This window comes from Myotis davidii, unplaced genomic scaffold (genome assembly GCF_000327345.1).
Source record: "Myotis davidii unplaced genomic scaffold, ASM32734v1 scaffold174, whole genome shotgun sequence".
Classification (NCBI taxonomy): domain Eukaryota; kingdom Metazoa; phylum Chordata; class Mammalia; order Chiroptera; family Vespertilionidae; genus Myotis; species Myotis davidii.
The window spans coordinates 5,420,703-5,432,727 of NW_006289087.1; the positions used below are offsets into that span (position 1 = coordinate 5,420,703).

At 42.9% G+C, this 12,025-nt stretch overlaps 1 protein-coding gene across 7 annotated transcripts in view; it reads left to right on the plus strand.

Moving 5' to 3' along the window:
• ESRRG (estrogen related receptor gamma) overlaps positions 1–12,025 on the plus strand; it is a 458,818-nt gene that overhangs the window by 92,974 nt on the left and 353,819 nt on the right. For 5 of the 7 annotated variants that reach the window (XM_015562376.1, XM_006761285.2, XM_015562377.1 and 2 more), the window contains one exon: positions 11,188–11,306. The exons of the other annotated variants lie outside the window; for them this stretch is intronic. The gene's annotated coding sequence lies outside the window, so the exon portion shown is untranslated. The remainder of the gene's footprint in view (positions 1–11,187; positions 11,307–12,025) is intronic. 7 annotated transcript variants of the gene reach the window in all.

Below are 12,025 nucleotides of genomic sequence, written 5' to 3' on the forward strand. Positions count from 1 at the left end.
GCACAGTGCTGCACATGCTTAGCACTAATTGTTGTAATGACTCCCATCCTTGGTCAGAATGGTGTGTTTTGAGCCTGCATGTCCTTTTTGAAATGTGGGGTGTCTGTAAAGTGTTGTAGGAAGTTTGATGTAGCCCATTTCTATAATGGAATCATATACTTGTACACAGAGAGATTTTTTTAATCTCCAGTTGTGATTGAACCTTGTAGGTAGCTAATAATGTTTACAAGAAAATCAACAAAAGCTGAGTGTTTTGTGTGGTTAAAATCTTGTCCTATTTTCCCACATCCGTATAATTAAACATTTCTTTTCCACCCACTTAGGGTTAGGAACTGTGTGAGCACAAGGAAAACAAAAATGTGAAGTAGAGTTGTTTTTACCCTCAGGAAACGTGTAATCTTATTTTCCCCCCATAATTCAGGACTCTTGCATTACTTGTTTAAATAGAACCAGCAGGAGGGATTTCCATGCTGACAAGGCTCTGTAGAGTTCAGAAAAAACAAGTTGCCTCTGACTGTTAACTTTGATGTTTGTTTAGTTTTATAAAATATGTAAAAGGCTTTTCCATTAGTGCCTAAGACTTTCAGAAAGCTTTTAGAATCTCTTGTCACAAGTACTTAAATACCGTGAGAGGGGAGTCCCAAAGACAGGCAGCCTGGAAACTTAAGTACTGTTGGTGGTTTAGGGTGTGTGGCCGGGTGAAGCCCCCGTCCCCATCGTAATTGAGGTCATGAATACAGTGAAGAGGGAAGAGTGTCTGGAAGCATCTAGCACAGCGCTTGGCACATGCTTGGCACTTACTGTTGTAATGGCTGTCATCCTTGATCAGAATGGTAGAATGGTGTGTTTTGAGCCCGCATTCCCTTTTGAAATGTTGGGGGTCTGTAAAGTGGCCATTGGTTCTGATAAAACCCAGATCACATGGGAATCCCAGATCCATCTGGTAACTCTCTACTACCCTTAGCCTTTGTGAGCAATATGTCACAGTCCAGAGAAAGTTAAGGATGAAAACCTCAGCCTACGTGTATTTTAATGATAGAATGAATTGGAACTTGTGAAAAATGATTTAAACCCGAGAAACACATATGGGGTGCATTAAGGGCCACAAATAAAATACATCTAGAAATTGCTTTACAGAGTCTGTTTCTGCTCTGTGCAAGTCTATAGTTTGTTTTGGGACCATACCTGACATCTACTCAAAGAGGTCTGTGGGGATGCTAACGTAGCCAGGACTCATCACATTCTTTCTCTGCTTTGTAATCTTCAGAGGAATATCCTATTCCCTCTTATCCTTTCTTATCCTATAATTAATTCCCTGCTAGGCATGCACTCACGGATTCATTGGCTGTCTCCTCCATGGGGAAGGTAGCCTTGTGAAGGCGGGAACTTTCACCTTTGTATGCCCAGTGCTTGGCTCAGAGAAGGTTCTCAGTGAATATCTGCTGAGAAATGAGTTTTAGCAATGATGGGTGATACCAGCAACAACGTCACCCTTGGAATTCAGCAGAGCTTAGCTGAGGACAGTCAAAACTCAGTGAAATCTGAGCAATCTCCTCATGCTGGTTCAGATGGCAGAGCACCTGCTTTGGTGTTTTTTATAGGATTGTGTAAAATAATAGAAAGTAACTATTTTTACCAAACTTTACGATACCAAAGTGGTACAATGGGCCAAATGTTAGAAGAATGATACGGATGGGACTAATACATTGTTCACTTTATTTTTTAAAATATATTTTTATTGATTTCAGAGAGGAAGGGAGAGGGAGAGAGAGAGAAAAGCATCAATGATGAGATAGAACCATTGATTGGCTGTCTCCTGCACATGCCACACTGGGTGCCCTGACCTATAATTGAACTGGTGACCTCTCGGTTCATGGGTCAACGCTCAAACACTGGGCCACACCATCTGGGATGCTTTGATTATTTTTAAACATATAATTGTCACCTAATTTTTTTTTAGTGGGGTAGGGCTGCATGTTGGTTAACATCCATCCACTGCTTTAGAAATGTCATCTTTGCCCTTCATAGTGTCCTTCAGGTTACACTCTTTGCTGCTACCACTGGAAGAATCTAGATGATGTGACTTCAAATTAGCCCTATGTGGGGAAAATCTCTGATGACATTCTTTTGTGAGTTCGGATAATTTTAGGAGAATTGCTGGACATAACATAGTTTTCTTATTTTATGTTTTATTAAATTTATTGACGTGACATTGGTTAATAAAATTTTATGTTTCAAGTAGATAATTCTGTGATATAGAGATTTTCTTATTGCTGCTATAGATTATGTATTTGTGAAGCTTGTTAATCAGCCACATCTCAACTAGGAGTCATTGGAAAGGCTTAGGTTTTTTCTCCCCGAGTCCACACCCATATGTGCAACCTGGTTCATCTAGACCAGAATCAGGCTACCTTTCTCAGCAAGTAAATTTCAGGAAACTATTCAGACTTCCCAGGTATCACTGATAGAGAAGCACTTTTTTTCTCACCAACCCCATCCAGTGGGAAATGTTTTATAAATACCTACTGGTGAGGCATAGGTAGAAGCCCAAGGAAATCAAGGTGTACTGCCTGGAAGCAGAAAGCTTCAGGCACACACTTTTTCTCCTAATGTGAAGGAAAGTGGGAACCATTGCTGTTGTTGGGCATACGTGAATAATGAGTCCACATCCAAATAGGACATTGAATGAAGGAAAGTTGATGTTGTATTTAAACACATGCTCGTGTATACACGTTATCAAAGATGTGGATTTCTATGGGTTTGGTTTTGTGGAAGTAGCCATGGGGTCTGGACCCTGAGGTTCCATGCTGGCAAGTTCCACCGTGATTCTGAGCTAGGAGCCAGGCTTCTGCCTGTGAGGAAGCATTGGCATAATAAGAAATGAGCATGGCTCAGTGGTTGAGCGTCAACCTATGAAGCAGGAGGTCATGGTTGGAGTCCCAGTCGGGGCATGGTTCAATCCCCAGTAGAGGGTATGCAGGAGGCAGCCAATCAATGATTCTTTCATCATTGATGTTTCCATCTCTCTCTCCCTCTCCCTTCTTCTCTGAAATCAATAAAAATGTGTTTTGTTTTTTTTTAGGAAACAATAGTTACATACAGTGGTGATTTGTACAAAATTATTCTTGAGTTTATTCTTTAGTAAATAATATTCAGAAATAGGAAAGCAAAAAATGTCATCGATGTCACAGATAAAGAAGCTACATATATGTATTAATGGAATTCATTCACGGGTTTTGGACCCAAGCTCCTCCTCCTACATCCATGTAGACTCCTCTCAAATGGACCGGAATGCTGATTTGTCACCAAAAAACAGCCTGGGATTGTGCAAGTCATTCTCTGGTGGCTCAATAAGGGGTTCTTCTCCGTAGCAGTGAGTCAGGAAAAGGTTGAGGGGAGTCAGCGGTGGGTGGTTGTGATTTTGCTGAGCAGACGAGCGTTCTGTAGACACCTGGGCCATCCTCGCTGCACAGAGAATCTTTGGAAATGTTTGCTCTAGTCAGCACTTTCCCATTATAGGGATGGTTAAAATGATCAGGTGTCTCCCCCAAAACTATGTGTGTTGCTGCCAAACATTGTACAAAGCACCCATCTCAAAGATGTTAGAGAAACAAACACTAGCCACTGAGATCTGTGCCCGGCTGGTAAAGACGCTGCCCCGTAAAACTTTTACATTTAGGGAGCAATTCTGCATGAAGCTGGTGCCAGCCCCTGTGAGCAGACCATTCCCTACCTGTGACGCGGATGCGGCTCGGGGATTAGAAGGGCTTCGAGGGACCGCGAGGATTTATTTAGAGCTCTCAGTTCTTCCAAAGGAAGAAAATACACCGAAGAGCATCTCCGTGCCAGAGGCTCAGAGAAACCTGAACACGGCCCTTGTTTCTTTTGTTTCAGGAAACAAAGCAGATTTGCTGGAGCCCTACACCTGGGAAACTCTAAATGGAGTCAGGCTCCTGGGTTATTTATAGCAGATGAGCCTCCACCTCTGCTCTCCTTATCTCTCAGCCCCTCCCCCAGCACCAGGCCCTATATTTAGATCTTCAGATGCTGTGTGACCACAGCAAGGTTGTGCCTCTGAGAAGGGTGGCAGGATATGGGGTGCTTTTGCCTAATGGGGGAGCTGTCCATTCGGGATGGTTACACCATCTGAGGGATAAGGCTGTGCACTATAGAAGAAACCCAATAGCAGGCAGCATCGCTTTGATATCGTTTGGTAGAAGGAAGCATTTTTGTAACCTAGTGTTCTTTGCAAAAAGCACTGCTGTTGTATATTACTAATGTTTCAGGATAGATTCTTACAATATGTATATATGTGTGTATATGTGTATGAATATGTATATACACACATGCATACATATTTACACAGACACATAAATATCCCCAAGAGAGGGATTTTTTAAAATTCATATTTGGGTAAGATAAAAATTCTAGGTATCAACAAATTTTTCTCCCAGAAAGATGCATGATAGTTGATTTTGTAAAACAAATATTTGAAGCTATCTCGGGAAATGACCAAAAGAAAAACATAGTCAGTGCCACTGTGTTCGATGCTATTTTAATAAGAGCCAACTACGTGCTGAGCTCGATTCTCATCTTATTTCATTTAATCACCATGTTATTCTTACTGTGCGGAAGCACTCCCATTTTACAGGTGAGGAAGCTGAGGCTTAGAGACTTCAGTAACTCATTTAAGGTCACTGAGCTAGACGGGATTCAAACTCAGGGGGTCTGACTCCTGGTCCAGAGCTCTGAACCATGACCCCGGTTGCCCTTAGAGACAGTTCCTTGATGGTTCTGTGTGTGTGTGTGTGTGTGTGTGTGTGTGTGTGTGTGTGTGAAAATAACATTGGAGATGCCTGTTTCAGGCACCTGTAGGTGGCTGAACAGCCCGAGGCCTGCAATGCCGCCTTTCTGTGGGCAGAGTCCTTGCTGTCCGGTAACTCTGCGTCTTGGTTCGGAAAGGTCAGAGAGAGCCTCTGTGTCTGTTACTTATTGTGGAGTGGTGTTCTCCCCTGCAGTTTTCTTGCTTCTGGAAAGCAGTCATGTGGCTGAGAAGAGTAGGTTTGGACGCCATAGGTCAGGTATAAGTAAGGGGTTCTACTGTCTAGCTGTCCATTCCATTTGGGTACCTTCTTTCCTTCCCCTTTGCTCCTGAAAGTGCTTTCTAAAACCACAGCCCATTCACCCTTCAGTTGCATCCCATCCATGAATAGTGCCCGGACGAGCAGACACTCTCACTGTGGCAGGAGCAGGCAGGATTCACTCCAGGGGCCATTTATGGGGGAAAAGCAAACAGTGGAGAGAAGCCGGCAGGTGTGTTGTTAGGCTGGGACACCACTGCCCATTGAGGACACGTAACTTCTGCCTTATTCCTGTTTAGATCACAAAGAAGAGTTTCTTCTTAGCCCATGCCCAGTGTAATCCTGCGTGTTCTCCGCCCAGTGTGAGGCAGGACCAGGGTGTTTGTATTAGAGAATCTTCCCTTCATTCATTCTTTCTTCTGAAAGTGGTGTGGGATGCAGCTTAGCTGTCGCAGACTTGATGGCAAAGTTTCGTGTTTAAAAAGCACCTTTTCTTAAAAAATTAAAATGTTAGGGAAGGGTTTTCTCTGAAGGGGGGAGGAGGAAAATATGGGGAGTAATGAATTCATCAAGCTGGGAATGCATGAGGCAGCCAGCGAGGCAGCGAGCGAGTGAGGCAGCGAAGCGCTCAGGCTCCCATACCCGGCAAATGGAAAGAGCACCCATTACCGAGGAGAGGTGCGGACACAGCCCCGCTAATCGCTTGGTCATGCTTGGGAGACGCTCAGCCGTCACAGGCCACGACATGGGGAGAGCGGAGCCAGGGTCTGTTGTAAGAGGGAATTGTTGATTTAACATCCATAACCAGAGCACTCCCTCCCCCAACCCTCACCCTCAGATGACAAGCCTGGGGGTTGGGAAAATGCTCCTGTGAGTGCATGTGTGCTTAACCCTTTAGAGGTAGCACAGCTGGAAATCATCTGGGAGGTCGAAATACCCGAGGACATGGCTACCTGAATCACGAGATTTCTTTTTACTTATTTCCACAGTTTGTTGTCCCTTGCCTGTGTGGATGTGCAGTATAAGATGTAAAATATTAGAAGCTCACAGGTACTGACGGGTGGTGTTTTGTGCCAGGTGGTGTTTTGACTTATTTACATGAATTACTTCATTGGTGCCTTGCGAGGGACCTGGGAATAGAATACCATTGTCGTCTCCGTTTCGTAGAATTTCAGTGGCCCGACCAAGGTCACACAGCTCATGAAGAGGAGAGGATCTGACTCCAAAGCCTTTACTGTTGACCAGGGTGCCTTGTATAGGAAGATGTCCTTTGAGAAATCTAATGAAACCAGGGGACAAATTAGTTGAAGAGACAAAATATACTTTTTCTTTCTTTTGGCACTGATTTTATTGAGTACTGTGCTTATAGCAGAGTGGAAAGACAGACATGTGCATAACTCCAATGGCATGCCATTCTTGCTGTGATGGAAAGGTGCGTGGAGGAAAAGGCACCCTTATCTATGGGCATTGCTTTCATTGCTCCATATAACCAGTGACTGATGTAGTATCTGGGTATTTCAGCAGCACCCAATCAGGTAAGGATGCAAATGGATAACACATGTGAGCTGAGACTTTATGGATAAACTAGAGGCCCAGTGCACGAAATTCGTGCACAGGTAGGGTCCCTAGGTCTGGCCTGTGATCAGGGCTGATCTGTGGGACGACTGGCAGGGCGATCAGGAGGCAACCACATTGGCTAGCCTGGCGCTCCCGCTCGCTGGCCCCACCCCCGCCACCACTGCCAGTCACCTCTCTTTGCAGATTGACAGGCGGGGCAATTGGGGGGCTAAAAATTTATTGCAGAAACTTGTCCAACTATTTCTTAATAATGTTAAAAAGAAAAACAAAAACGAGGATAAAAACAAAAGTAGAAGTCCTCCCTGGAACATTAGTTTGCGTAGTGTCTAATTGGTAAGCACTGTTCCTCCTAATTCTGTTAGGTTGCTTTAGAACTTAACTCCTAAGGGCTTGACAGACAAGGCAGAGGGAAGTGGGAGGAACTGAGGATAGATTTGAGGTTCCTTTGTGAGTCTAGAGGGGGGCAAAGGAAGTTCCGCTTAAAAAAAAGTTAAGCCAATAATGGAGCAAATATATAATTTATTGCTCCAATACTACTTCCAGAATTTCTCCAAACAATGCAATAAGCAGACATAAAAGAAAAAGAGATGCCACCCCTTTGCCTGTAATCCTTTTGTGAATATAAATGTAAAAAGTTCTGAACATCATATAAGAGGAAATTATTCTATGTTGCCATAGATGCTTCATTCTCTGGAGTCCACAGTGACTCAACTAATAGGAGGTGGGGTGGGGAGAGCTCCAGATTGGCTTATTTTCCCTCGAGAGCACTTGATTTAAGGCAGGATAGAATGAAATGTACCTAAACATACTCTTTTCCTCTCTTAGGAAAGTCATAAGAGTAATAATAATGAGGGGAAAGACAGATTCATTTGAGTATAATCCATCGTTTAAGCACAAAACGAAACACAAACCTCATTATTGAAGAGTAATAAAAGTGAATCTAAGTGGCACTTGGTTTCCTACCAATAAAAACTGCTACCAGTGCGCTAGTTGCCTGTCTTTGTGAAATGAAGAGATGAATGCTACCTTTGTTCAATGGACCCATAATTAAGAGGTGGCTCAACATTGAAGGCTATTGCTTTAAAAAGATATTGCCTTGTAAATGTCAGACCAGCAGAGATGCCTGGTTATGAAGGTTACACCTGCTAAAGGTAAACTTAATAAAACAGCCAATGGCATTGTCATGGTTTAGAGATTCACCCAATAGTTATTCACTTGAAGCTTCATGGAGTAGCATCTTAGTTTAATTCTTTCCAGCTTCTTTTCACTTTGAGGTGGAGTGTTGAAGTGTATGGCGGAAGGGAGTAATATGTGTGTTGTAGACACATACACACACACACACACACTTTTAGGAGCATTTTCTTCTCTGACATACTGGGTCATACTTAAAGTGAGTATTAGTTTAGAGTGATTTATATTTTGCATATTATACACAGTTTCTTCATACTTTCCCTATTAGCCTTGGTACTTTTATCAGATACATCTTTCTCAGGAACTTGGACTGGATGTTTTTATTACTTGGTGGTAGATGAGTTGTGAAACATGTTTGGAAGTATGAATTCAGTCCTGGGAGACTTGCAGAGCAATGAACTTCCAGAAGGTGTTTGGGTCTATCCTGGAAAGCAGTCCTTTTTGCAATTTTTGTCACAGGGGAAGGCAATTTGATTCGGAGCTTTTGGGAAAGGAGGTTAAGGTGGTTTTGCCCCAGGTGTCTGTTCCTTGAAATGGAACATGTAAAGAATCCTCCAGGGAACCAGCAGGTAGTAAGTGCCCAACAAATGCCATCCTCGCCCAAAGGTAAAAGGCAGTGATGGTGAACCTATGACACAAGTGTCAGAGGTGACACGCAAACTCATTTTTTTGGTTGATTTTTCTTTGTTAAATGGCATTTAAATATATAAAATAAATATCAAAAATATAAGTCTTGGTTTTACTATGGTTGCAAATATCAAAATATTTCTATATGTGACACAGCACCAGAGTTAAGTTAGGGTTTTTCAAAATGCTGACACGCCGAGCTCAAAAGGTTCGCCATCACTGGTATAAGCTATATCCTGAGTATTCCATCAGTTCTGTTTTGTTTGTTTGTTTTTTACCTCTTGGATTAAGGATGGCTCTTTGCAATCAAATAGATTGGATCTCAGGACACGGTGTCTCTAGCATCTCTTCACAAGGCTTACAAGTAGAGCAGAGGTCCTGTAAAAAACTAAGAATTGGAGTGAATGTCAGAATTCTGTGAGTGCCTTTTTAATGAGTACCATGTATTTCCAACGTGTGTTAGAATCATTTATTTCTCCGACCAAATAAATACCAGAGCCAGAATAAAGGAAAGACCCTTCAAGATCGTCCACCCAGTTGGCAGGACAACTACCTCACACTAGAACAGTTTATGACTCCCGTCATCTGAGCTCCACCCCTGCACCTGGCTTACTGCACTTTCTGGTTTGCTTTCTTTCGGATAATGGCTTTTCCAAAAATTAAACAGCTGCTGCTGGTTTTTGTCTTTCCTTTCCAAATCTGTCCTTGATCTGATCAGTTTGTTGTATTAAAAAGGTGGTAACAGGTAGGGTATTGAAAGAAGAATGAGAAATAGAGGGATGGTTGTTCCTTGGTTGATAAAGCAATCTGATCTCATTTCTGAGTCCCCAATTGATGTTTGTTTTTATTAAAAATGTCTGCAAGGGTAACTGTCCTGAGTATCTTATCCAGGAAAATCACATTAACTAGCTTTGCCACAGAGTCAATAGGAGTTATAAAAATATATGTCTGCGGATTAAAAATGACACAAACCAAATTTGTCAACTAAAACAGATAGGCTTGGCAATGGAAGCATACATCCGACGATGTTCACGTCCTAGATGCTGTTCTTATTTTGGGGGGAAAAAATTATAAATTGCTTTTTCAAGCATGTTTGGAGCCTGCTGAGAACATTCTGAATAAAAAATGAAGGGTAACCCTGAAACTGCCCTCCCTGTCCTCCAAGGGGAGAGAAAGAGAGAGAGAGTGGTTGGGGGGGTGGGGAAGGGAAGAGACCTGTGTGCTTCATCCAGGGGAAGTAATTGAAAATGCTAATTCCGTGCCCACAGCCTACAACTTTGAAGGACAGGTCCTTGTCATTGGACTCCTCGAGAAATAGCCAAGCAGAAATAAAAATAGATCATTGACCAAAAATATCACTTTCCAACTGAGAAGGTTTAAAGTGCTGCTGCCCATTTCTCTGTTTAAAAAATTAGAAACCAGCCTTTTTCTTCTTTATCCTGAGAACAGTGGAGACGGATGTATGTGTGGTTGAGGAACAGAAATATTGTGAGTCTCAGTTTAAGAAATGTTGAGGCTTTTTTATTGTAATTCCCCGCCCCCCCCTTGGCAAATGAATTGTCTGCGAGGGTCAAGCTCAGGTCAAATCAGGAATTTCAAAGGTTCAAGTCTATTAGCAGTTTTTGGAAAGACGAAAGTAGTTGGGAGTAATCGCCTTTTTTTCCCTTTAAATAAACAGAAGTTTATTGGTAATAATAATAATTATGATAATAATCCCTTTCTACTTTAATTGTAAGCCCAAGAGTTAAACCAGAATTTGTGACTGATTTGTAGTGTTTATAACCAGTGGGGTGGGGACAATTATGGCGACATAGTTTTGGAATATGCCCTGATCATATAGTACATTAAAAACTAGGCATATACTGCCAGAATGGTATGGCTTAGTGGTTGAGCATTGACCTATGAACCAGGAGGTCACAGTTTGATTCCTGGTCAGGGCACATGCCTGGGTTGTGGGCTCCATCCCCAGTGGGGGGCGTGCAGGAGGCAGCCAATCAATGATTCTCTCTCATCATTCATGTTTCTATCTCTTTCTTTATATCCCTTCCTCTCTGAAATCAATAAAAAACTATATAGATTAAAAACTAGGCATATGCTTACTGGTTCATGAGAATCAAATATTTTGCTAGAATGCAGGACTAGATTTGGAATCCCTCCCTTCCTTTGTCCCTTCCTTCTTTCTTCTATTCTTTAATATATATTTATTGATCCAGCACTGTCTGAGCACACTGTCTGAAGACTCTGTCTGCATAGAGCCTACATTTTAGTATAAAGTACACAAGTAAAAAATAACAATAGACAGTATGTCACATGATGGAACAAAACAGAGTGAGGGAAGGAGAGTTGATCATTTTGAGTAGGGAGGTCAGGGAAGACTCCGTGAGATGACATTTGCAAAAAGACCAGAAGAAGTTGAGGGAGTGATCATGTGGACGGCTGGGAAGGGGGGGCTCCTGGTCACTGGGCCAGCAGATACAAAGGGAGGGAGTTGCCTGGTGTATGGAGGAAAGCAAGGCCAGCAACGGACGCAAGTGAAGTATCTACAAAGGAGAAAACAGTGAGAGGCCATGTCAGGGAAAAGGGGGGACAGGCCACATGTGTAGGGTCATTGACGTCACTGTCATGGCCATGACCTGTACAGTGAAGGAGATGAAGCTACCTGCAGGGTTTTGGGGAGAGGAGTGACATGATGTAACTTACATTTGTACAGGATGTTCCAGCCGCTGTTTAGAGAGTAGACTGAGGAGAGGCAAGGGCGGAAGCCAAGACACCCACTAGGAGGCAACGGCTCTAATCCAGGAAGAGGTGACGGCGGCTTGGACCCCTGAGGTACGCCTGGGGGTGGGGAGACATGGAGGGTCTCTGGATATACTGTGAAGGTAGTGCCAACCGGATTTGTGGGTGATTTTGATGTGGGGTAAGAGAGGAAGAAATGTATAGGTGCACCGTACTGTACTTCAAAAATGGAGAAGCTTCTATTTACCTTATTTTAGATGAACTTCTGAGGTCTGGCGATAGTAAATATGCTGACCAAATTTATGTAGTCCAGCAGTGGCAGACCAACACTCAGATTTCCTGCAGAATTAGTATCAAAAAGATAATCTTATTTATTAAGTTCTGGGACCATAACCTATGGGGTTTCAGCTTTTGAATCATCTACAAAATCCTTTGAGAGACTGAGTCAAGGCCAGACATCTCAAATGCTCTTGTTGGGAGTTACTATAGTATGTGACCATTTGACCAGGTATGACGGTAGAGGTGCTGACCTACAGTGACGTGCATTTGACCATGAACTTGGTGTTCCCTTTTCCTGGTAACTAGCAATTAATTTACCCAGCTTTCACCACCGTGCACTTATCCGGTGACTCTTGTGTGACTCATTGGCAGTTGTGTGTGGCGTAGAGATCCCTTCTGAGTTAGTGAAGTAGAGCACGCCTAATTAGCCTAACCAACAATTACAAATATGACTTCAGCCCGCATAGTTAGGATGCCAACCAGCTGGCTCACCTATATGGTCTCCTTCTTTTCATGGACACCGGCAACACCTG